We start from the raw sequence: 24750 nt of genomic DNA, 5'->3' as shown, positions 1-24750 counted from the left end.
AAAGGAGGCTCACCAGTTGAGTTCAACAGGGAGAGTTCACAAGGTGTCGTCTGAGCCTAAAGGTGCGCGGAACGGCACATGTTACCGTTGTGGGAAAACGGGCCATCACGCTAATGACTGCTGGTGTACGGAGCTGGAATGCCGAAATTGTGGCAAAAAGGGTCACATTGAACGCACCTGTAGAGGTTAAAAAAGAACAGACAGAGCTGGGAAGCATGGAAGCAAAATGTCTGTATTTGGACAAGAGAGGAAAAAGAGTGTTCACTCAGTGCAGTATGATGGAACAAGCAAAACAGAGGGGAGCGACACCTCTGAGGAGGTAGAGGTGCACATACTGACGGTTGCAGGTGATTCAAATGGCTACTGGGTGTCACCACTGGTGGAGGGACAATCAGTGCGGATGGAGGTGGACACAGGCGCGGCTGTGTCCCTTGTTTCAGACACTGTCTACAACAAAATGCTAAAGCATCTTACCCTTCAGCCAACAAACATTGTGCTAAAGACGTATACCGGCGAACCTGTGGCCATGAGAGGCGTCATTGAGGTGACAGTTAAATTGAACGGACAGACTGCAAAACTGCCACTATATGTGGTAAAGGGAAATTACCCATCGCTACTGGGACGTGCGTGGCTAGAGAAAATCACGCTGGACTGGCCTGCAGTCCGCATGATGTCAAAAGGGGAGTCAGGTCTGACTGCAGTGTTAAACAAACATGCAGAACTCTTCAATGGGGAACTTGAGAGCATGAAAAAGATCAGCGTGAGACTGGACATTAAACTTGACAGCAAGCTGAAGTTTCAGAAAGCCCGACCTGTACCCTATGCAATTAGGCCAAAAGTTGAGGCTAACTTGGAGGCCTTAGTCGAGAATGGAGTCCTGGAGCCTGTGAGAGTGAGCAAATGGGCCACACCCATTGTTCCTGTCCTGAAAAAGGATGGATCTGTTCGAATCTGTGGGGATTTTAAAGTGACTATTAACCCGGTCCTGTCTGCGGAACCCTCTTCCCCTCATTGATGATCTTTTTACGGGCCTGGCCGGAGGGCAAAAGTTCGGCAAAATAGACTTATGCCAAGCTTATCTACAAATGCATGTCGATGACAAATCAAAGGAGCTGCTGACAATTGTGACACACAAGGGGCTATACAGGTACTGCCGCCTTCCGTTTGGAATTATGTCGGCCCCTGCTCTATTCCAAAGGGCAATGGATCAGATTTTGAGTGGACTGCCAGGAGTCCAGTGCTACCTGGACGACATCCTTGTCACTGGGACAAATGAGGAGGATCATCTTCTGAACTTGGATGCGACACTACAACGACTGAAAGAGTACGGACTCAGAGTTCGTAAAGACAAATGTGAATTCTTTCAGTCTTCAGTTGAGTACCTGGGGCATGTGATTGACGCTACTGGCCTGCAGAAGGCGCCGTCAAAGGTCAAGGCGATCGTGGAGGCCCCAGCACCCCAGAATGTGAGCCAGTTACGTTCATTTCTGGGGCTACTTAACTACTATGGGAAGTTTATTCCAGATTTAGCAACATTGCTGAAGCCGTTACATCAGTTGCTATGTCAAGGCAAAACATGGAAATGGACTGAACTGTGCAACGAAGCTTTCGCCCAAGCAAAGAAAGCATTGCTGAAATCGGAGGTCCTGACACACTTCGACCCAAAGCTACCCATGCAGCTAGCATGTGATGCATCACCATATGGTGTGGGAGCAGTCATATCCCACATCATGCCTTCGGGTGAAGAGAAACCTAGCGCTTTCACATGACGCACCTTGAACAAGGCCGAGAGTAACTATGCGCAGATCGAGCGCGAGGCCTTGGGAATCGTTTTTGGAATTCGAAAATTTCATCAGTACCTGTTTGGGAGAAGGTTCACACTCCTGACGGACCACCGTCCATTGACTTCAATCTTCGGGCCCCACACCGGAATTCCATCTCTCGCTGCAAGCAGAATGCAAAGGTGGGCTTTACTGTTGTCAGGACACACATACGACATCAAATATCGCAAATCAGACTTGCACGGCAATGCAGACGGTCTCTCGAGGCTACCCTTGCCTGTTACTCACCCAGAGCCTCGTCAGATAGACATCGTCTACTTTAGACAAGTGGAGGGAGCACCTGTCACTGCAGTTCAGGTGCGAAGGTACAGCCGCAACGATCCAGTCCTGTCTGAGGTAATGGACGATGTCATTCGAGGGAGAGCTATAGGAGATTCTCCTAGTTTGAAACCTTACGTTTCAAAAAGAAATGAGTCCAGGCAGGTTGTCTTCTTTGGGGACGCCGTGTCATCATTCCGCCACCTCTGAGGGAACCTATACTGCAACAACTTCATACAGGCCACGGTGGGATGGTTCGGATGAAGGAAATGGCAAGAAGCTACTTCTGGTGGCCAGGTCTCGATGGGAATATTGAGGAGAAAGCCAAAACATGTTCCCCATGTCAAAGGGTCTGGAATGTTCCACAGCTGGCAACCCTACGCCCCTTGGATTGGCCTGCAGAAGTGTGGCAGCGCGTACATGTGGACTTCGCCGGTCCTTTCGAAGAGAAGATGTTTATGGTGGTTGTGGACACTCGTAGCAAGTGGCCGGAGGTCGCTGTGATGAGGTCTACCACGGCAGAGAAAACAATTGAGAAACTTGGTGAGATGTTCAGCCGTTATGGCTCACCGGAACAACTCGTAAGTGACAACGGTCCACAATTTGTATCACAGGAGTTTTCAACCTTCCTGCATGTGAATGGTGTCCAACACATCAGGTCTGCACCCTATCATCCCTCTACTAATGGCCAGGCAGAAAGGTTTGTGCAAACTTTGAAGCACGCCTTGAAGGCATCGCAAGGTCAGGGCTCCATGCACCAATGTCTGAACAGCTTCCTGTTGTCCTACAGGAACGAGCCGCATGCCACAACCAAAACTTCTCCCACTTCGCTCATGATGAAGAGGCAGTTGCGGACAAGTTTTGACTTACTCAAACCTCCAAGGGCAGAACAGGTTGTCCATTGTCAACAACAAGCTCAAGTTGAAAAGAGAGAGAAAAGAGCCAAGGAGAGACAGTTTCAGCCTGGAGAGCACGTCCTAGCTCGAAACTACAACACTGGACCGAAATGGGTTCCTGCTACGGTGATCACGCAGACGGGCCCTGTGTCTTACACAGTTGAGACTGCTGAGGACATCGTCTGGAGAAGACACACAGATCAACTGTTGCTAGGAGCAGAGACAGCCACAGAGGCTCCAATGGCTGGTTGGCCTGAACTGTTTCCGGATGATACCGCAAACCAGCATCCCTTGCCACAGTGCTCTTCTCCAACACAGGAAGTCAAAGAGACTGTTCCACCTGTGCAAACTCCTGACTTTCAACTGACACAGGCACCTTCTCCATCTAGGCCTGTGTCAATGCCTACTGCTGTGGAAGCTAGCGATGACCGCCGGTATCCTGTCAGAGAGCGGCGGCCTCCAAGACGCTTGGATCTGTAGGCTTAGCGACTTACCCACAAGACTGGGGCAGAATAAACCCCAGGGTAAAGTCAGGGGTTGAGGCAGTCTACCTCTACCCTAGGTTAGTTGAGTGCATTGAAAGTAACTTACCTGTTGAGGAATAATGTGGACCTTCCATTTAAGAGGGGAGGAAATGTTATGTATTGTGTGTTCTATTGTGTGTTCTCCTCCCACCTGTGGTGGCACTGTCACAGGAGATAAATGGTTGGGTGTTCTCTGTTAAGTTTAGCTCTCTTTGTTCGGAACTTTCCAGAACTTCCTTTCCTTCCAATAAAGCACTTCATGTTTGAATCTCTGAGTTGAGTCCTAAATTGTGTCTAGGTAGAAAGGTACCGACACAACATCAATCACCCCCAACAGCCCTGCTCCTTCACCTGGCACCTTCCCGTGCAAGCGCAGGAGATGCAACACATGCCCTTTTACCTCCTCCCTTCCCACTGTCCAGGGCCCCAAACACCCCTTCCAGGTGAAACAGCGTTTTACTTGTACTTCTTGCAATTTAATATACTGTATTCGCTGCTCACGATGCGGTCTCCTCTACATTGGGGGGACCAAACGCAGATTGGGCGACCGCTTTACGGAACACCTCCGTTCTGTCCGTACGGGTGACCCTGAGCTTCCGGTCGCCTGTCACTTTAATTCACCGCTTCACTCCCACTCTGATCTCTGTCCTCGGGCTATTGCATTGTTCCAGTGAAGCTCAACGTAAGCTCGAGGAACAGCACCTCATTTTTCAATTGGGCACTTTGCAGCCTGCCGGACTCAACATTGACTTCAACAATTTCAGATAATTATCCCTGCCCCCATTTTTCATGCAGTATGATTTTTGCCATTCCCATTTGCAACATTTTATCTTTCCTGCCTCTTACAAAAGTACAGGATGTTCTTTCTACTCCTCCCCCCCCCCCGGTCTCGGCACCTGCTTAATATGTTACATCTCCAGCTTTTTCCAGTTCTGATGAAGGGTCCCAGACCTGAAACGTTAACTCTGTTTCTCTCTCCACGGATGCTGCCTGGCCTGCTGAGTATTTCCAGCATTTTCTGTTGTTATTTCAGATTTCCAGCATCCGCAGTATTGTGCAATTATATCAGTGTTGACACCATTGCTCTTCTCAATATAAAGAAATGATCTATAGAGCAGTCAGCTTAACATCGATGGTAGGAAAAATAATGGAATCCCTACTAAAGCAGAACACCTCGAAACCAAAAATATAATAATGAATAGTCAACACAGATTTCAAAAGGGAAAGTCCTGCTTGACCAACCTTATTGAATTTTTTGAAGAGGTAACAGAGAGAGTAGACAATGGTGATGCAGTAGATGTAATTTATCTGGATTTTCAAAAGGCCTTCGATAAGGTACCCCATAATAGACTGATGAACAAGGTCAGAGAATGAGGAGTCAGGGGACAAATAGCAGAATGGATTGCTGGCTGGATTCAGGACAGAAAGCAGAGTGTCGGGGTAAAGGGTAGCTATTCACAGAGGCAGAAGGTGGGTGGTGGTGTTCCACAAGGATCAATGCTGGGACCATTGCTGTTCACAATTTATATTAACGATTTAGACTTCGGAATCAAAAACACAATTTCTAAATTTGCGGATGACACCAAATTGCCGGGGGGGGGGGGGGGTGGCGGTGCTAATCAATACTGAGGAGGACTGCAACAAATTACAGAGGACATTAATAAACTTGCAGAATGGGCATATAATTGACAAATGAAGTTCAACACAGATAAGTCTGAGGTATTACATTTTGGTCGGAAGAATAGGGAGGTCACTTATCACTGGGAGGTTGCGAGTCTAGGTGGGGTAGAGGAACAAAGGGATCTCAGAGTACAAATACACAAATCAATAAAAGTATCGACACAGGTTAGCAAGGCCATAAAAAAAGCAAACCAAGCACTAGGGTTTATTTCTAGAGGAATAGAATTGAAAAGTAGGGAAGTTATGCTAAACCTGTATCGAACCTTGGCCAGGCCACACTCGGAGAACTGTGTACAGTTCTGGTCACCATATTATAAAAAGGATATAGAGGCACTGGAGAGGGTGCAGAGAAGATTTACAAGGATGATACCAGAAATGCGAGGGTATACATATCAGGGAAGGATGAACAGGCTGGATCTCTTTTCTCCTGAAAGAAGGCTGAGGGGGTGACCAAACAGAGGTCTTTAAAATTATGAAAGGTTTTGCTAGAGTGGATACAGAGAGAATATTTCCACTTGTGGGGAAGAGCATAACTAGAGGCCATCAATATAAGATAGTCACCAAGAAATCCAATAGGGAATTCAGAAGAAACTTCTTTACCCAGAGAGTGGTGAGAATGTGGAACTCGCTGCCACAGGGAGTGGTTGAAGTGAATAGTATCGATGCATTTAAGGGGAGGCTGGACAAGCAGATGAGGGAGAAGGAAATAGAGGGTTATGGTGATCGATTTAGATGAGGAAAGATGGGAGGAGGCTCGAGTGGAGCAGAAACACCATCATGGACTGGTTGGGCCGAATGGCCTGTTTCTGTGCCGTATATCCTGTGTAATCCAATGTAATCCTATGATCTGGGCTTGGCTATATGGAGCTCAAGATCAAAATCTCCAGATGAGACCAAAATAGGGATTGTGGGGAGCTGTGACGAGGACTGTAAGTGACTTCAGTGTGAATACACAGGTTAGTAAATGGGGCCGGGAGATGTCAGATTAAATTTAACGCAGAGAATTATAAGGTGATGTGTTTTGGGTGGAAGAAAAAAAGTAGGAAATCTACATTAAATGGTGAAACTTTAAAAGGAGTAGAGGAGCAGAGAGGCTTTGGGGTGTAAGATCCTAGCTAATGCCTTGTCTTATTAATTAGCAGAATTGAGAGTCTCGTGTCACCAACTTTAATACCTTATTCGGAAATATAAGGTCAGCAGATTTTTTGTCCTCTCCCGTACACGAGGTCTGCCCGCTGGATGGAACCTCGGGCGCCCTGAGCTTGATCTCCGGTGTCTCCAGTCCCGACTGCCCCCTTACATCAGGATCCCCTCACTTTTATACCCTGTAGTGATCCATCTCTGGCACCTGACTCTTCTTTGTCTTCTCTGCTGGGTTTTGACAGGAAGCGAGGAAAAGACAGCTGGAAGTTCTGTAATCTGTGATTTACAAGGACACTTTCCCTGGTTCCCAGCAGTTACTTTTCTTCAGTAATGTTCTCATTATCCCTAAACTATTTAGCCTGCTGTTAATTATGTTATTTCTCATAGTTTCACAATTATAGGTATGAACAGCACACATTATAATCAAATCTATTCTACTACTCACTCTGCTTTAAGCTTATATTGTGGTTAATAACAGACAAAACCTGTTTTTCCCCTGATCTGATTACAGATTCCAACCAGTCGATTCAGTGAATGGAATGTCTTTTCAGTGTTGCCATGGCGACCTGTTTGCAGTGAAATGCCTGATTGAGTTTCTAACTCAGACTAAACTTCTCTTTCCCATAATGCATATCACATAAGACATTTTATGACAATGAATTTTAGCCACGTTATGTTAATATCTCTAAAACCTACAAGAAAGAAAGACTTGCATTTATATAGCAACTTTCACCACCTCAGGACATCGCAATGTGCTTCACAGCCAATGAAGTACTTTGGAAGTGTAGTCACTGACAGTGCTGTATTGTAGGAAACAAGCGGCTCAGATACACAAACCTTTAAAAGTGGGAGGACAAGTTAAGGCTCACGGTATTAAAGGGAGTGGGGCAGCGTGGATAGGAAGCTTTGTAAAGGGCAGAGAGTAGTGGTTACTGGATGTTCAGACTGGAGGGATGTAAACAGTGGTGTCCCCCAGGGTCAATGTTGGGACCATTGCTCTTCTCAATATAGACAAATGATCTGGGCTTGGGTTTATTGGGCACAAGATCAAAATATCTAGATGAGACTACAATAGGGAGTGGGGAACTGTGAAGAGGATTGTAAGTGATTTCAGTGTGATATACACGGGTTAGTAGATTCAACAGGTAGAGGTCTGATGAAATTTAATGTAGAGAAATGTGAAGTGATACATTTTGGGGGGAAGAATGAGGGGAAATGTACACTAAGTTGAAGCATACAAGATTCTGAGGGGGATTGACAGGGTAGATGCTGAGAGGTTGTTTCCCCTGGCTGGAGAGTCTAGAACTAGGGGGCATTGTCTTAGGATAAGGGGTCGGCCATTTAGGACTGAGATGAGGAGGAATTTCTTCACTCAGAGGGTTGTGAATCTTTGGAATTCTCTGCCCCAGAGGGCTGTGGATGCTGAGTCTTTGAGTATATTCAAGGCTGAGATCGATAGATTTTTGGACTCTAGGGGAATCAAGGGATATGGCGATTGGGTGGGAAAGTGGTGTTGAGGTCGAAGATCAGTCATAATCTTATTGAATGGTGGAGCAGGCTCGAGGGGCCGTGTGACCCACTCCTGCTCCTAATTCTTATGTAAAACTTTAAAAGGAGTAGAGGAGAAGAGTGATTCAGGAGTTCAGGTACAGAAATCTTTAAAAGTGAGAGGACAAGTTGATGAAGCTGTTTTAGAAATTGTATAGTGGGCTTTTATAAATAGGGGTGTAGAGTACAAAAGGGCAGAGGTCATGTAAACCTGTACAAATCATTGGTTAGGCTGCAGTTAGAATATTGTGTCAGGTTTTGGGGCATCTTACACCAGGAAGGATGTCAAGGCCGTGGAGAGGGTGCAGAGATTCACTGAGATGATACCAGGGAAGAGAGCCTTTAGTTATCAGGAGAGATTAGAGAAACTGGGGCTCTTTTCATTCGAACAAAGAAGGTGAGAAGAGATCTGAGGGAGGTGTTCAAAATCTGATCAGGAAGATCAGGAAAAGTATTTCACTGGTCGGTGAGTCAGTAACTAGAGGGAATCAATTTCAGATTATCCCCGGAAGAACGAAGGGGGTTTGGAGGATTTGTTTCAGCAGAGGATTCGGACGTGGAATGTCCGACCAGAGACAGTGGGGGGAGAGGGAAGAGAAACATCTCAAAGGGCCGGGAATGGGATTAAGGGGATAGCTCTTTCAGGGATCAAACCAGAAATGCTGGAAATACACAGCAGGTAAGTCAGTGCCTGTGTGGAGAACAGACAAGCTCTGATGTTTCAGGTCTGTGCTTTTCATCTTTCAGAGATCCAGTACAGGCACGATGGGCTGAATGGCCTCATACTGTCCTGTGAAATTCCATGATTGTAGGAGAAAGATGATGGACGAGCTTCCATGTTCTAGAGATCAGAATTGAGAGATAGTAAAAGTATCTATTTGTATTAAGCTCCTTTTTTTTTTAAATTAACTGTCATAGTTGAAACCCTGAACCTGGAACTCTGCAGACGGTTAACCTCTCATTCTCCCAAGTCCCATCAAACACTCCCAGGGCAGGTAGAGCACGGGTTAGATACAGAGTAAAGCTCCCTCTACACTGTCCCATCAAACAGTCCCAGGGCAGGTACAGCACGGGTTAGATACAGAGTAAAGCTCCCTCTACACTGTCCCATCAAACAGTCCCAGGGCAGATACAGCACAGGTTAGATACAGAGTAAAGCTCCATCTACACTGTCCCATCAAACACTCCCAGGACAGGTACAGCATGGGTTAGATACAGAGTAAAGCTCCCTCTACTCTGTCCCATCAAACACTCCCAGGGCAGGTACAGCACGGGTTAGATACAGAGTAAAGCTCCCTCTACACTGTCCCATCAAACAGTCCCAGGGCAGGTACAGCACAGGTTAGATACAGAGTAAAGCTCCATCTACACTGTCCCATCAAACACTCCCAGGGCAGGTACAGCACGGGTTAGATACAGAGTAAAGCTCCATCTACACTGTCCCATCAAACACTCCCAGGGCAGGTACAGCACGGGTTAGATACAGAGAAAAGCTCCCTCTACACTGTCCCATCAAACACTGCCAGCCCATAATGAGCAGGGCTCAGGGAGGTTGGTTGCTAGGCACTGCAGTGATGTCATAAAGCAGGGCCATTCAGCCCAGCTGGTCGTCTCCTTGTCCCTTTAAAGGTGGAGAGCCGGGACACCCTGTCTCCAAACACATCCCACCTGTTCATACTGAGAATCCCCAGGGAAGGCCCAAGGCCCAGAGTGTGGAACACAACTGTTGGATCCGTGATTCAGAGGATATGCTGATATTAAATAATCACACGGATGCTGTACATTAACAATAAACAGGTCTTTACTGGAGGAGGGTAGTCTCAAGACTGGGGGTACAGAGGCATGCGCAAAGCTTATATGCTGGTGTGGTCACTGCCGGTACTACAGTATACAGGAGCTGTAAAAGTAGTTCTGACTTAAAGGCACATACACTACAACAACCAAGGGGGAAAGAGGAGGAGAGAAGGTGCAGTGTGGGAGGTGAGGGAGGAGTCTGCTCATCCCCGGGGGCAGATCAGACAAAGTGCTTTGAGTGGTGGGTCCAGCAGTGAAACTGAAACCAACCAAAGGGAACAAATAAAGGTCCAATCCAAGGGAACAAGCAACAGGACAATGGGAAGAAACCACAACCGGCCCAAAAGTGGGATAATCTTCCCAAAAGGTCAGTGCGGACAGTTAGAAACTCCTCCCGGTGACTGTGTGCCTGCAGGACTCTGCTTCACTCCAGTGTTTAAAGGCACAGAGCGCTGGCCTCACACCCAGGGGGCAATGTGTGGGAATTCCAGGGGCAGCGAGGACATGCCCGGAAATACCCCGGAGCAGTGAAAGCCCACTGGGCCCCAGGACAAGCTCATCGGAAAGCCCAGGTCAAGGGCAAACCCAGCGTGTCCTCTCTGACCCCAGTTTGCTGCTCCCTCTGTGCCCAGCACTGCCTGCACCCCCAGCACACGGCAGTGGAATTTCAGCCTCAGTGTTGCAAGTTTCATCGGTTACAGGCTGGAGAGAGGAATAATCCAAACTGACCCAGAGCTGTGTGATTGGTTCAGTCTGTATATCACTGACGGGCCCTTTTAAATTTGAGTGGTCGGGTATTAAAATTCCCGGTAACACTAATCCTGGATACAAAAGAGGGGAGAGCTGTGTCTAAATCAAAGAGTCTCTTTGGAGATTCTCTGAGTGAAGGACCTGGTCAGCTTGAAACACATGAAAGAGAAAAAAAATCAGTGAGAAATTTCCAATTAGCAGTTTTTGACCAATATCAACTCCCACAGGGATGGGGAATTCTAGAATAAGGCAGGAACCGGTCAGGATTTGAAAGGTCTTTACAAAGGATTCGAGCAACTCTTACATTTGGGATCTTTCATTATTTTGTCCACTCGAGGAGTTAGATAACAGGCTTCCTCCTGTGAATGTAGAGCTGGATTATTAGGCTGTGACGTGTTTATTTCTTCGTATTTTGTTAAATACATTTTCTGAGTGGAATTCAATTTAAAACCAGGTTCTGAGGCGCGATGCTCTATTCACACATCGAAGGTGAGAGAGATGCTGTGGGTCACACACTAAGCCCAGTAGCTGAAAGTGATTAACAGACTGGGTTGTGTGTTTAGTGACCCCGGGCATGTTACCGATACCTTCCCTGGATACCAAGACTAGGAGAGGCACTCTGGAATGTATGGGGAGCTGGGACTTGTCCGTGAGAGTAACCGAAGGTATCAGAACTGAAATAATCTAGAGTTGGAAAGGAGAAAAGGCCCAAAAATGGAGCAGTCGGTAACAGGACATCAATTAGTCTCCTCTTATCTTGGAGACGTCAAGGACTCGACACACTCTGTTTGAAACAAAGCTGATTTATTTGACATATATAGTATCATAGAATCATAGAATGGTTACAGCACAGTAGGAGGCCATTCGGCCTGTTGTGTCTGTGCCGGCTCTCTGCAAGACCACTTCAGCTAGTCCCACTCCCCGCCCTTTCCCCATAGCCCTGCAATTCTTTTTCCTTCAGGTACTTATCCAATTCCCTTTTGAAAGCGGTGATTGAATCTGCCTCCACCACCCTTTCAGGCAGTGCATTCCAGATCCTAACCACTCGCTGCATAAAAAAGTTTTTCCTCATGTCGCCTTTGGTTCTTCTGCCAATCACCTTAAATATGTGTCCTCTGGTTCTCGACCCTTCCGCCAATGGGAACAGTTTCTCTCTCTCTACTCTGTCCAGAACCCTCATGATTTTGAACATCTCTATCAAATCTCCTCCCAACCTTCTCTGGTCTAAGGAGAACAACCCCAGCTTCTCCAGTCTATCCACGTAACTGAAGTCCCTCATCCCTGGAACCATTCTTGTAAATATTTTCTGCACCATCTCTGAGGCCTTCACATCCTTCATAATTCTCCAGTTGAGGCCTTACCATTTTTTTAATGAAGGTTCATCATAACTTCCTTGCTTTTGTACTCTGTGCCTCTATTTATGAAGCCCAGTATCCTGTATGCTTTTTTAACCGCCTTCAACGATTTGTGCACACATAGCCCCAGGTCTCTCTGTTCATGCACCCACTTTAGAATTGTACCCTTTAGTTTATATTGCCTCTCCTCGTTCTTCCTACCAAAATGTACCACTTCACACTTTTCTGCATTAAATTTCATCTGCCACGTGTCCACCCATTTCACCAGCCTGTCTGTGTCTTCCTGAAGTCTATCACTCCTCACTGTTCACTATACTTCCAATTTTTGTGTCATATTCTCGAAATTGTGCCCTGTATTCCTAAGTCCAAGTAATTAATATATATCAAGAAAAGCAGTGGTCCTAGTACTGACCCCTGGGGAACACCACTGTATACCTTCCTCCAGTCTGAAAAACAACTGTTCACCACTATTCTCTGTTTTCTGTCACTTAGCCAATTTCGTATCCATGCTGCCATTGTCCCTTTTTATTCCATGGGCTTCAACTTTGCTGGCAAGTCTATTATGTGGCACTTTATCAAACGCCTTTTGGAAATCCATGTACATCACGGCAACAGCATTGCCCTCATAAACCCTTTCTGGTACCTCATCAAAAAACGCGATCAAGTTAGTTAAACATGATTTGCTTTTAACAAATCCATGCTGGCTTTCCCAATGAATCCACACTTGTCCAAGTGACTGTAAACTTTATCCCTGATTATCGTGTCCAAAAGCTTCCCCACTACTGAGATTAAACTGAACGAGGGTGTAACATTTGCAATTCTCCAGTCCCTCTGGCACCATCCCTGTATCTAAGGAGGATTGGAAGATTATGGCGAGTACCTCCGCGATTTCCTCCTTAACCTCCCTCAGCATCCGAGGATGCATCTCATCAGGTCCTGGTGACTTAGCAACTTTAAGTTCAGACAGCCTTTCTAGTACCTCCTCTTTATCAATTCCCATCTCAACCAGTATCTCCACTACCTCCTCTTTCACTATGACTTTGGCATAAGAACATAAGAAATAGGAGCAGGAGTAGGCCAATCGGCCCCTTGAGCCTGCTCCACCATTCAATAAGATCATGGCTGATCTGATCCTAACCTCAAATCTTCTATCACTCTCCATCCCACCCGAACCCATGTGATCTCCCGAGAGAGGCAAAAAACCAGATAAAAAACCCAATGGCCAATTTGGGAGAAAAAATCTGGGAAATTCCTCTCCGACCCATCTAGGCGATCGAAACTCTTCCAGGAGATCACTCTGTCCCTATATTTTCTACAGTACTTACCTTCTGTAAAGGCGATCTCCACCCCAGCCAGGAACAGGAATAAAACCATCTCCTGAAATCTAACACAGAATTAGAACACAAGAAGTAGGAGCAGAACCAGGCTACACGGCCCCTGGGCCCACTCCACTACCCACAGGGCCATGACCATTCCGAACCTAGACTCATGTCCAATTTCCTGCCCGCTCCCCATAATCCTTAATTCCCTTTACTTCTAGGAAACTATCTATTTCTGTTTTAAATTTATTTAATGATGTAGCTTCCACAGCTTTCTGGGGCAGCAAATTCCACTAACCTACCACCCTCTGAGTGAAGAAGTTTCTCCTCATCTCAGTTTTGAAAGAGCAGCCCCTTATTTTAAGATTATGCCCCCTAGTTCTAGTTTCACCCATCATTGGGAACATCCTCACCGCATCCACCCGATCAAGCCCCTTCACAATCCTTATATGTTTCAATAAGATCGCTTCTCATTCTTCTGAACTCCAATGAGTAGAGTCCCAATCTACTCAACCTCTCCTCATATGACCACCCCCTCATCCCCGGGATTAACCGAGTGAACCTTCCTTGTACTGACTCGAGAGCAAGTATGTCTTTTCTTAAGTATGGACACCAAAACTGTATGCAGTGTTCCAGGTGCGGTCTCACCAATACCTTGTATAACTGCAGCAATACCTCCCTGTTTTTATATTCTATCCCCCTAGCAATAAAAGCCAACATTCCATTGGCCTTCTTGATCACTTGCTGCACCTGCATACTAACTTTTTGAGTTTCGTGCACCAGGACCCCCAGATCCCTTTGTACTACAGTACTTTCCAGTTTCTTGCCATTAAGATAATAACTTGCTCTATGATTTTTCCTGCCAAAGTGCATAACCTCACACTTTCCAGTATTGTATTCCATCTGCCAAATCTCTGCCCACTTACTTAGCCTGTCTATGTCACTTTGCAGGTTTTTTATGTCCTCCTCACTCACTACTTTCCCTCCCATCTTTGTATCATCTGCAAACTTTGATATGTTACACTCGGTCCCCTCCTCCAAATCGTTAATATAGATTGTAAAGAGTTGGGGACCCAGCACTGACCCCTGCGGAACACCACTAGTTACTGATTGCCAGTCTGAGAATGAACCATTTATTCCAACTCTCTGCTTTCTGTTAGAGAGTCAATTCTCCACCCACGCCAGAATATAACCCCCAATCCCGTGATCTTTTATCTTGAGCAATAATCTTTTGTGTGGCACCTTGTCAAATACCTTTTGGAAGTCTAAATACACTACGTCCACTGGTTCTCCTTTATCCACCCTGTATGTTACTTCCTCAAAGAACTCAAGCAAATTTGTCAAACATGACTTCCCCTTCATGAAACCATGCTGAGTTTGTCCTATTAAATTATGTTTATCCAAATGTCCCATTACTGTCTCCTTAATAATGGACTCTAACATTTTACCAACCACAGATGTTAGGCTAACAGGTCTATAGTTTCCAGCCTTCTGCCTACTACCCTTTTTAAATAAGGGTGTTATATTAGCAGTTTTCCAATCTGCCGGGACCTTTGCTAAGTCCAGGGAGTTTTGGAAAATTATTACGAATGCATCCACAATCCCTACCGTCACTTCCCTCAAGACCCTAGGATGTAAGCCATCAGGTCCAGGGGATTTATCCGGCTTAAGTCCCATTATTTTACCAAGTACCACTTCCTTAGTGATTTTAATAGTATTTAGCTCCTCTCCCCCTAGAGCCCCCTGTTTGTCCAGTGTTGGGATATTCTTAGTGTCCTCTACTGCAAAGACTGATACAAAATATTTGTTCAACGTTATTGCCATCTCCATGTTTCCCACCATTAATTTCCCAGTCTCATCCTCTAAGGGACCAACATTTACTTTAGCCACCCTTTTTCTTTTTATATAACTATAGAAACTTTTGCTATCCGTTTTTATATTTTTTGCTAATTTACTTTCATAATCTATCTTCCCTTTCTTAATCAATCTTTTTGTTATTTTTTGCTGTCTTTTAAAGACTTCCCAATCTTCTATCCTCCCACTAGATTTGGCTACCTTATGTGCCCTTGTTTTTAGTCGGATACTATCCTTAATTACCTTACTTAGCCACGGATGGCTATCTTTTCTTTTACACCATTTTTTCCTCAGTGGAATATATTTTTTTTGGGAGTTGTAAAATAACTCCTTAAATGTACACCACTGATCATGTACCATCTTACCCTTCAATCTATTTTCCCAGTCCACTCTAATCAATTCCGCTCTCATACCTTCATAGTCTCCTTTATTCAAGCTCAGCACGCTTGTTTGAGGTCCATCCTTCTCACCCTCGACTTGAATATGGAATTCAACCATGTTATTGTCACTCATTCCAAGGGGATCCTTTACTAGGACATTTTTAATTAATCCTGTCTCATTACACAGGACCAAATCTAAGGTTGCTTGCCCCCTGGTCGGTTCAGTTACATACTGCTCAAGAAACCCATCCCTAATACACTCAATGAACTCATCCTCAAGGCTGCTCTGCCCAATTTGATTTGTCCAGTTAATATGATAGTTAAAATCCCCCATAATTATAGCTGTTCCCTTATTACAAGCCTCAACTATTTCCTGATTAATACTCCGTCCAACAGAGTTGCAACTGTTCGGAGGCCTATAGACTACGCCCACTAGTGTTTTTTTCCCCTTATTATTCCTTATCTCTACCCAAACTGTTTCACTGTCCTGCTCCTTTGACCCAATATCATTTCTCTGTATTATAGTGATTCCTTCCTTTATCAACGTAGCCACCCCACCTCCCCTCCCTTCCTGCCTGTCCTCCCTGATTGTTAAATAACCTGGTATGTTTAATTCCCAGTCATGGTCACCCTGCAGCCATGTTTCTGTAATGGCCACAAGATCATACCCATATGTAATTATTTGTGCCATTAACTCATTCATTTTGTTACGAACGCTACATGCATTCAGATAAAGAACTTTCAAATATGTTTTGTGACACTTAGTTCCTGTTTTTTCCCCTTTTACTACTTTACCTTTTACTCCATACCTTCTGTCCCTTCCTGACACGTTCTGTTTTTTAATTTCCCCACTGCTACCTAAGTCTATGACCTTCTCCGTTGTCATTTCTGTTATTTGCTCTCTAGAAACCTCCCCCCCACTAATTCGTTTAAAGCCCTCTCTACAGCCCTAGTTATATGATTCACCAGGACTCTAGTCTCAGCACTGGCCAAGTGGAGTCCGTCCCAATGGAACAGCTCCCTCCTGTCCCAGTACTGGTGCCAGTGTCCCAAGAAGCAAAACCCATTTCTCCCACACCAGTCTTTGAGCCACGCATTTAACTCTTTAATTTTATTTATCCTAGCCAAATTCACTCGTGGCTCAGGTAATAACCCAGAGATTATTACCCTTGAGGTTCTGTTTTTTAATTTGACCCCTAGCTGCTCATACTCCTTTAACAGAACCTTCTTCCTTGTCCTATCTACGTCGTTTGTACCAACATGGACCATGACAACTGGATCCTCCCCCTCCAAGTTTCTTTCCAGCCCAGAAGAGATGTCCTTAACCCTGGCACCGGGCAGGCAACACAGCCTTCGGGACTCCCGCTCTTGACTGCAGAGAACCCTATCTATCCCCCTAATGATACTATCCCCTACCACTACAACATTTCTTTTTACTCCCTCTACTTGAATGGCCCCCTGTACCACGGTGCTGTGGCCAGGTTGCTCATCCTCCCTGCAGTCCCCGCTCCCGCCCTCACAGGGAGTAAGAACCTCGAACCTGCTTGACAAGAGCAAGGGCTGCGGCTCCTTCAACACTATATCCTGGATCCCTGTACCTTCCTCACTCGTAGTCACACCGTCCTGTCCCTGACCACGGACTACATCTGCAGTAATTAATTTCATAGGTGTGGCCACCTCCTGGAACGTTTCCCCCTCCCTGATGTGTCGCAGTGTCTGAAGCTCGGTCTCAAGCTCTTTAACACGGAGCCGGAGTTCCTCTAGCAGCAAACACTTATCGCAAATGTAATCACCGTGAGCCTCAATGGGGTCCACCAGCTCCCACATTTCGCAACTGTGACACATCACCTGTTCACCCATACCTGTGTAATTAATTAAATTTCTTATTATTAATTATGAAGACCCTTTGCCCCGATATAGATGATAATATTACACCACTATTTAATAGGACTTACCAACTTAAAGGTATAGAAGAGAAGGAAGAGAACCTACCAGCCAGCAGATCACCAACCTCCCTCGTGGAAGCTGTCTGGGGGACTTGTCCGGTTGAATTGTCTCACTGCTCCACGTCCACAGTGTTGGATTAGCCTGAGAGAGGGAAGCAAAACAGAGCAACAAGCAACCCCTCACCTCCCACTTGCCCGAACTCTCCCACTTACCAAACTCTACTTACACTCAAAGCGACCGCACTCAGCGCTACCGCACTAAGCCTGCCCCTTTTTATACCCGGATTCTACTTCCAGTTTCAACTCCCCAACAGCTTAATTTACTCTTAAAAAATTAAACTTACTTCAAATAATTCTCTTTTTTACTCACTAAAATTCAGTAAATGCACTTAAAAGACTTTTTCTGCCACTTACCAAAGTCTGCTTAAACTCAATGCGATTGCATGTTCTTCCTTGGTAAAGACAGATGCAAAGTACTCATTTAGTACCTCAGCCATACCCTCTGCCTCCATGCATAGGTCTCCTTTGTGGTCCTTAATCGGCCCCACCCCTCCTCTTACTACCCATTTATTTATATGTCTATAGAAGACTTTTGAATTCCCTTTTATGTTAGCTGCCAGTCTATTCTCATACTCTCTCTTTGCCCCTCTTATTTTCTTTTTCACTTCCCCTCTGAACTTTCTGTATTCAGCCTGATTTTCACTTATATTCTCAACCTGACATCTGTCATACGCGCTCTTTTTCTGCTTCATCTGATTCTCTATCTCTTTTGTCATCCAGGGAGCTCTGGCTTCAGTTGCCCTACCTTTCCCCCTCGTGGGAATGTACCTCAACTGTGCCTGAACCATCTCCTCTTCAAAGGCAACCCATTGATCAATTACAGTTTTGCCTGCCAATCTTCAATTCCAAATTACCCGGGCCAGATCCATTCTCAACCCGCTGAAATTTGCTGTCCTCCAAATAAATAGTTTTACTCTAGACTGCTCCAGAATTTTGAGAATTTTAAACTCCAGCCCAGTTATAGCGGTTATTAACATCAGCAGAAACAAACCCCAACTGTCAGAATGAACATGGTTCAGTCCTGGATGTGATTTACAGCAGCAATAACAGCAGAATCCAACCCGTGCAGTCACTTGTGAACTCGCTGGTGTGTCAGCAGGTGGGATGACCGAGTGAATCCCTTCCCACACACGGAGCAGGTGAACGGCCTCTCCCCAGTGTGAACACCCTGGTGTCTCAGCAGGTTGGATGAGTGAGTGAATCCCTTCTCACACACTGAGCAGGTGAATGGCCTCTCCCCAGTGTGAACTCGCTGGTGTGACAGCAGGCTCGATGACTGAGTGAATCCCTTCCCACACTCGGAGCAGGTAAATGCCCTCTCCCCAGTGTGAATACACCGGAGCAGTGAAAGCCCACTGGGCCGCAGGTCAAGCTCATCGGAAAACCCAGGGCAAGGGCAAATTCAAAACCAAGTTTGCAGACGCGATGCTCTATTCACACATCGAAGGTGAGAGAGATGCTGTGGGACCCACGCTAAGCCCAGTAGCTGACAGTGATTAACAGACTGGGTTTTGTGTTTAGTGACCCCGGGCGTGTTACCGATACCTTCCCTGGATACCAAGGCTGGGAGAGGCACTCTGGAATGTATGGGGAGCTGGGACTTGTCCACGAGAGTAACCAAAGGTATGAGAACTGAAATAATCTAGAGTTAGAAAGGAGAAAAGGCCCAAAAATGGAGCAGTCGGTAACAGGACATCAATTAGTCTCTTATCTTGGAGAAATCAAATACTCGACACACTGTGTATTTGAAACAAAGCTGATTTATTCGACAGATAATCAGAATATTAATAACCCCAATAACTGGGTTAGAGTTTAAGATCAGCAGAAACAAACCCCAAATGTCAGAATGAACATAGTTCAGTCCTGGATGTGATTAACAGCAGAATCCAACCCATGCAGTCACTTGTGAACTCGTTGGTGTCTCAATAGGCTGGATGAACGAGCGAATCCGTTCCCACACACGGAGCAGGTGAACGGCCTCTCCCCAGTGTGAATTCGCTGGTGTCTCAATAGCCTGGATGAATGAATGAATCCCTTCCTACACACGGAGCAGGTGAACGGCCTCTCCCCAGTGTGAATACGCTGGTGTGACAGCAGGCTCGATGACTGAGTGAATCCCTTCCCACACTCGGAGCAGGTGAACGGTCTATCACCAGTGTGAATACGCTGGTGTCTCAGGAGATCACTTGCGCTTTTAAAGCTCTGCGCACAATCAGAACATTTAAATGGTCTCTTATCAGTGTGAACAAGTTGATGTACAGCGAGGTGGGATGACTGAGTGAATCCACTCCCACACACGGAGCAGGTAAACGGCCTCTCGCCAGTGTGAACAGACTGGTGTTTCCACAGGTTGGATGAATTTCTGAATTTTTTCCCACACACTGAGCAGGTGAATGGCCTCTCCCCAGTGTGAATACGCTGGTGTGACAGCAGGCTGGATGAATGAGTGAATCCCTTCCTACACTCGGAGCAGGTGAACGGCCTCTCACCAGTGTGAATACGCTGGTGTCTCAGGAGATCACTTGTGCTTTTAAAGCTCTGCTCACAATCAGAACATTTAAATGGTCTCTTATCAGTGTGAACAAGTTGATGTGCAGCAAGGTGGGATGACTGAGTGAATCCACTCCCACACACGGAGCAGGTAAATGGCCTCTCGCCAGTGTGAACAGACTGGTGTTTCCACAGGTTGGATGAATTTCTGAATTTGTTCCCACACACTGAGCAGGTGAACGGCCTCTCCCCGGTGTGAGTGCGTTGGTGTTGAATCAGATGCTTTCTGCTTTTAAAGCTCTGCTCACAGTCAGAACATTTAAATGGTCTCTTATTAGAGTGAACAAGTTGGTGTGTCAGCAGGTTGGATGACTGAGTGAATCCCTTCCCACACACGGAGCAGGTGAACGGCTTCTCCCCAGTGTGAACACGCCGGTGTGTCAGAAGGTAGGATGATTTAGTGAATCCCTTCCCACACACGGGACAAGTGAACGGCCTCTCTCCAGTGTGACTGCGTCGATGAATTTCCAGCTGGGATGGGGAAATGAATCCCTTCCCACAGTCCCCACATTTCCATGGTTTCTCCAGGGTGTCCTTGTGTCTCTCCAGGTTGGACGATCAGTTGAAGCCTCTTCCACACACAGAACACGTGTACGGTTTCTCCCCGCTGTGAACGGTGCGATGTTTTTTCAGGCTGTGTAACTGGTTAAAGCTCTTTCCACAGTCAGTGCACTGGAACACTCTCACTCGGGTGTGTGTGTCTCGGTGCTTTTCCAGTCACACTGACGTATGAAATCTTTTCCCACAAACAGACCAGACAAACAAGTCTCCTTTCACATTCAAAGGCCGATGATATTCAGGTCTTGTTGTGATGTTTGGTTTGAGTTTCCCGTCTGTAAATCCTGCCCTTCTAACACCCTGTAAAAGGAGTTTACAAAAGTCATCACTGTAAGTACAGGATAGAAATTCAGGACAGACAATTCTAGTTTCTATGGAACATTCTTTCCTCTCTTGTTCCCCGAAAGCTGTAAATCCCCGTCCCACACACTCTCCCTCTTCCCGATGCTGAAATCCAAACCCATCGCACTATCTCCAACATTTCTTTCCTCCGTTCCCAGTTTTCCTCCTCCCCTGAAGGTGCTGACTCTGGCTGGGTTCAGTTCTACACTCACTAGTTCCCTTCTCTCTCCTCCCCTGAAGGTGCTGACTCTGGCTGGGTTCAGTTCTACACTCACTGGTTCCCCTCCCTCTCCTCCCCTGAAGGTGCTGACTCTGGCTGGGTTCAGTTCTACACTCACTGGTTCCCCTCCCTCTCCTCCCCTGAAGGAGCTGACTCCAGTTCTACACTCACCAGTTTCTCTCCAATATGTGACCCATGTGCCCAATCTCCATGTGTGAACCTCGACAGTGAGTGTCGACAGGCTGTTCCACTGTCCTCACCTGAGGCCTCACACGTGCATTTTCCAACAGGGTCACTGGACCCTCCTCCCAATGGCTCAGTGGGTAAAGGCACCGCCCAGTGCGACTGAGTCATAGGAACAGGAGGGGCCCAGGTTTAATCCCGTCTGTATATCATCCCCTTCGAATACCCTGTAAAAGCTGTTTAGAAAAGTCGTCACTGTCAGGAGGAACACACGGACATGAGTAGGCACATCACGGCCCAATAATCCAGCTCTATATTCACAGGAGGAAGTCTGTTATCTAACTCCTTGAGCGGACAAAACTAAGAAAGATCCCAACAGTAAGAGCCCCTTGAATCCTTTGTTAATACCTTTCAAAAATTGCCCGGTTCCTTCCCAATCCCTGTGGGAGTCGATAGTGGTCAAAAACTGCTAATTGGAAATTTCTAACTGATTTTTTCTTTCACGTGTTTCAAGCTGACCAGGTCCTTCACTCAGAGAATCTCCAAGGAGACTCTTTGATTTAAACACAGCTCTCCCCTCTTTTATATCCGGGATTAGAGTTACCGGGAATTTGAATACCTGACCACTGAAAGTTAAAAGGACCCGTCAGTGATATATAGACTGAACCAATCACACAGCTCTGGGTTAGATTGAACTATTCCTCTCTCCAGCCTGTAACCGATGAAACTTGTAACACTGAGGCTCAAATTCCACTTCCGTGCGCCGGGGGTGCAGGCAATGCTGGTCACAGAGGGAGCAGCAAACCAGGTTCAGAGTGGGCACAGTGGGCCTGCCCTTGACCTGGGTTTTACGGAGAGCATGTGCTGGGGCCCAAGCTCATTGCCAATGCATGGATTCCAACGCTGGGACTGTACATGGGGATTTTAACCCTGCGACTGTACATCGGGATTCTAACACTGGGACTGCACATGGGGCTTCTAACACTGGGACTGTACATGGGGATTCTAACACTGGGACCGTACATGGGGATTTTAACCCTGGGACTGTACATGGGGATTCTAACACTGGGACCGTACATGGGGATTCTAACCCTGGGACTGTACATGGGCATTCTAACCCTGGGACTGTACATGGAGATTCTAACCCTGGGACTGTACATGGGGATTCTAACCCTGGGACCGTACATGGGGATTCTAACCCTGGGACTGTACATGGGGATTCTAAACCTGGGACCGTACATGGGGGTTCTAACCCTGGGACTGTACATGGGGATTCTAAACCTGGGACCGTACATGGGGATTCTAACCCTGGGACTGTACATGGGGATTCTAACCCTGGGACTGTACATGGAGATTCTAACCCTGGGACTGTACATGGAGATTCCAACCCTGCGACAGTACATGGGGATTCTAACCCTGGGACTGTATATGGGGATTCTAACCCTGGGACTGTACATGGGGATTCTAACCCTGGGACTGTACATGGTGATTCTAACCCTGGGAGTGTACATGGGGATTCTAACCCTGGGACTGTACATGGTGATTCTAACCCTGGGAGTGTACATGGGGATTCCAACCCTGGGAATGTACATGGGGATTCTAACCCTGGGACTGTACATGGGGATTCTAACCCTGGCACTGCACATGGGGATTCTAACCCTGGGACTGTACATGAGGATTCTAACCCTGGGACTCTGCATGGGGATTCTAACCCTGGGACTGTACATGGGGATTCTAACCCTGGGACTGTACATGGGGATTCTAACCCTGGGACTGCACATGGGGATTCTAACCCTGGGACTGTACATGGGGATTCTAACCCTGGGACTGTACATGGTGATTCTAACCCTGGGAGTGTACATGGGGATTCCAACCCTGGGACTGTACATGGGGATTCTAACCCTGGGACTGTACATGGGGATTCTAACCCTGGCACTGTACATGGGGATTCTAACCCTGGGACTGCACATGGGGATTCTAACCCTGGGACTGCACATGGGGATTCTAACCCTGGAACAGCACATGGAGATTCTAAACCTGGGACTGTACATGGGGATTCTAACTCTGGGAATGTACATGGGGATTCTAACCCTGGGACTGTACATGGGGATTCTAACCCTGGGACTGTACATGGGGATTCTAACCCTGGCACTGTACATGGGGATTCTAACCCTGGGACTGTAAATGAGGATTCTAACCCTGGGCCTGTACATGGGGATTCTAACCCTGGGACTGTACATGGGGATTCTAACCCTGGGACTGTACATGGGGATTCTAACCCTGGGACTGTACATGGGGATTCTAACCCTGGAACTGTACATGGGGATTCTAACCCTGGGACTGTACATGGGGATTCTAACCCTGGGACTGTACATGGGGATTCTAACCCTGGGGCTGTAGATGGGGATTCTAACCCTGGGACTGTACATGGGGAGTCTAACCCTGGGACTGTACATGGGGATTCTAACCCTGTGACTGTACATGGGGATCCCGACCCTGGGACTGTACATGGGGATTCTAACCCTGGGACTGTAGATGGGGTTTCTAACCCTGGCACTGTACATGGGGATTCCAACCCTGGGACTGTACATGAGGATTCTAATCCTGGGACTGTCCATGGGGATTCCAACCCTGGGACTGCACATGGGGATTCTAACCCTGGGACTGTACATGGGGATACAACCCTAGGAGTGTACATGGCGATTCTAACCCTGGGACTGTACATGGGGATTCTAACCCTGGGACTGTAAATGGGGATTCTAACCTTGGGACTGTACATGGGGATTCTAACCCTGGGACTGTACATGGGGATTCTAACCCTGCGACTGTACATGGGGATTCTAACCCTGCGACTGTACATGGGGATTCTAACCCTGGGACTGTACATGGGGATTCTAACCCTGGGACTGTACATGGGGATTGTAACCCTGGGACTGTACATGGGGATTCTAACCCTGGGACTGTACATGGGGATTCTAACCCTGGGACTGTACATGGGGATTCCAACCCTGGGACTGTACATGGGGATTCCAACCCTGGGACTGTACATGGGGATTCTAACCCTGGGACAGTGCATGGGGATTCCAACCCTGGGACTGTACATGGGGATTCCAACCCTGGGACTGTACATGGGGATTCTAACACTGGGACTGTACATGGGGATTCTAACCCTGGGACTGTACATGGGGATTCTAACCCTGGGACTGTACATGGGGATTCTAACCCTGGGACTCTACATGGGGATTCCAACCCTGGGACTGTACATGGGGATTCCAACACTGGGACAGTACATGGGGATTCTAACCCTGAGACTGTACATGGGGATTCTAACCCTGGGACTGTACAAGGGGATTATAACCCTGGGACTGTACATGTGGGTTCTAACCCTGGGATTGTACATGTGGATTTTAACCCTGGGAGTGTACATGGGGATTCTAACCCTGGGACTGCACATGGGAATTCTAACCCTGGGAGTGCACATGGGGATTCTAAATCTGGGATTGTACATGGGGATTCTAACTCTGGGATTGTACATGGGGATTCTAACCC

The 24750-nt window shown here is 46.8% G+C and overlaps 1 pseudogene across 1 annotated transcript in view; it reads right to left on the bottom strand.

Annotated features, from left to right (window-relative positions):
• LOC147118762 (uncharacterized) overlaps window positions 1-24750 on the bottom strand; it is a 43741-nt pseudogene that overhangs the window by 5502 nt on the left and 13489 nt on the right. The window contains exons 2-3 of the transcript XR_015077948.1: window positions 19259-20756; window positions 18422-18680 (exon numbers count right to left, since the gene is read on the bottom strand). The product of XR_015077948.1 is annotated as an uncharacterized LOC147118762 (transcript). The remainder of the gene's footprint in view (window positions 1-18421; window positions 18681-19258; window positions 20757-24750) is intronic.

The sequence above is a fragment of the Somniosus microcephalus genome, chromosome 4, assembly GCF_052327205.1.
Source record: "Somniosus microcephalus isolate GS21.2 chromosome 4, FLI_Smic_1.0, whole genome shotgun sequence".
Classification (NCBI taxonomy): domain Eukaryota; kingdom Metazoa; phylum Chordata; class Chondrichthyes; order Squaliformes; family Somniosidae; genus Somniosus; species Somniosus microcephalus.
This window is presented reverse-complemented; position numbering and strand designations above follow the sequence as displayed.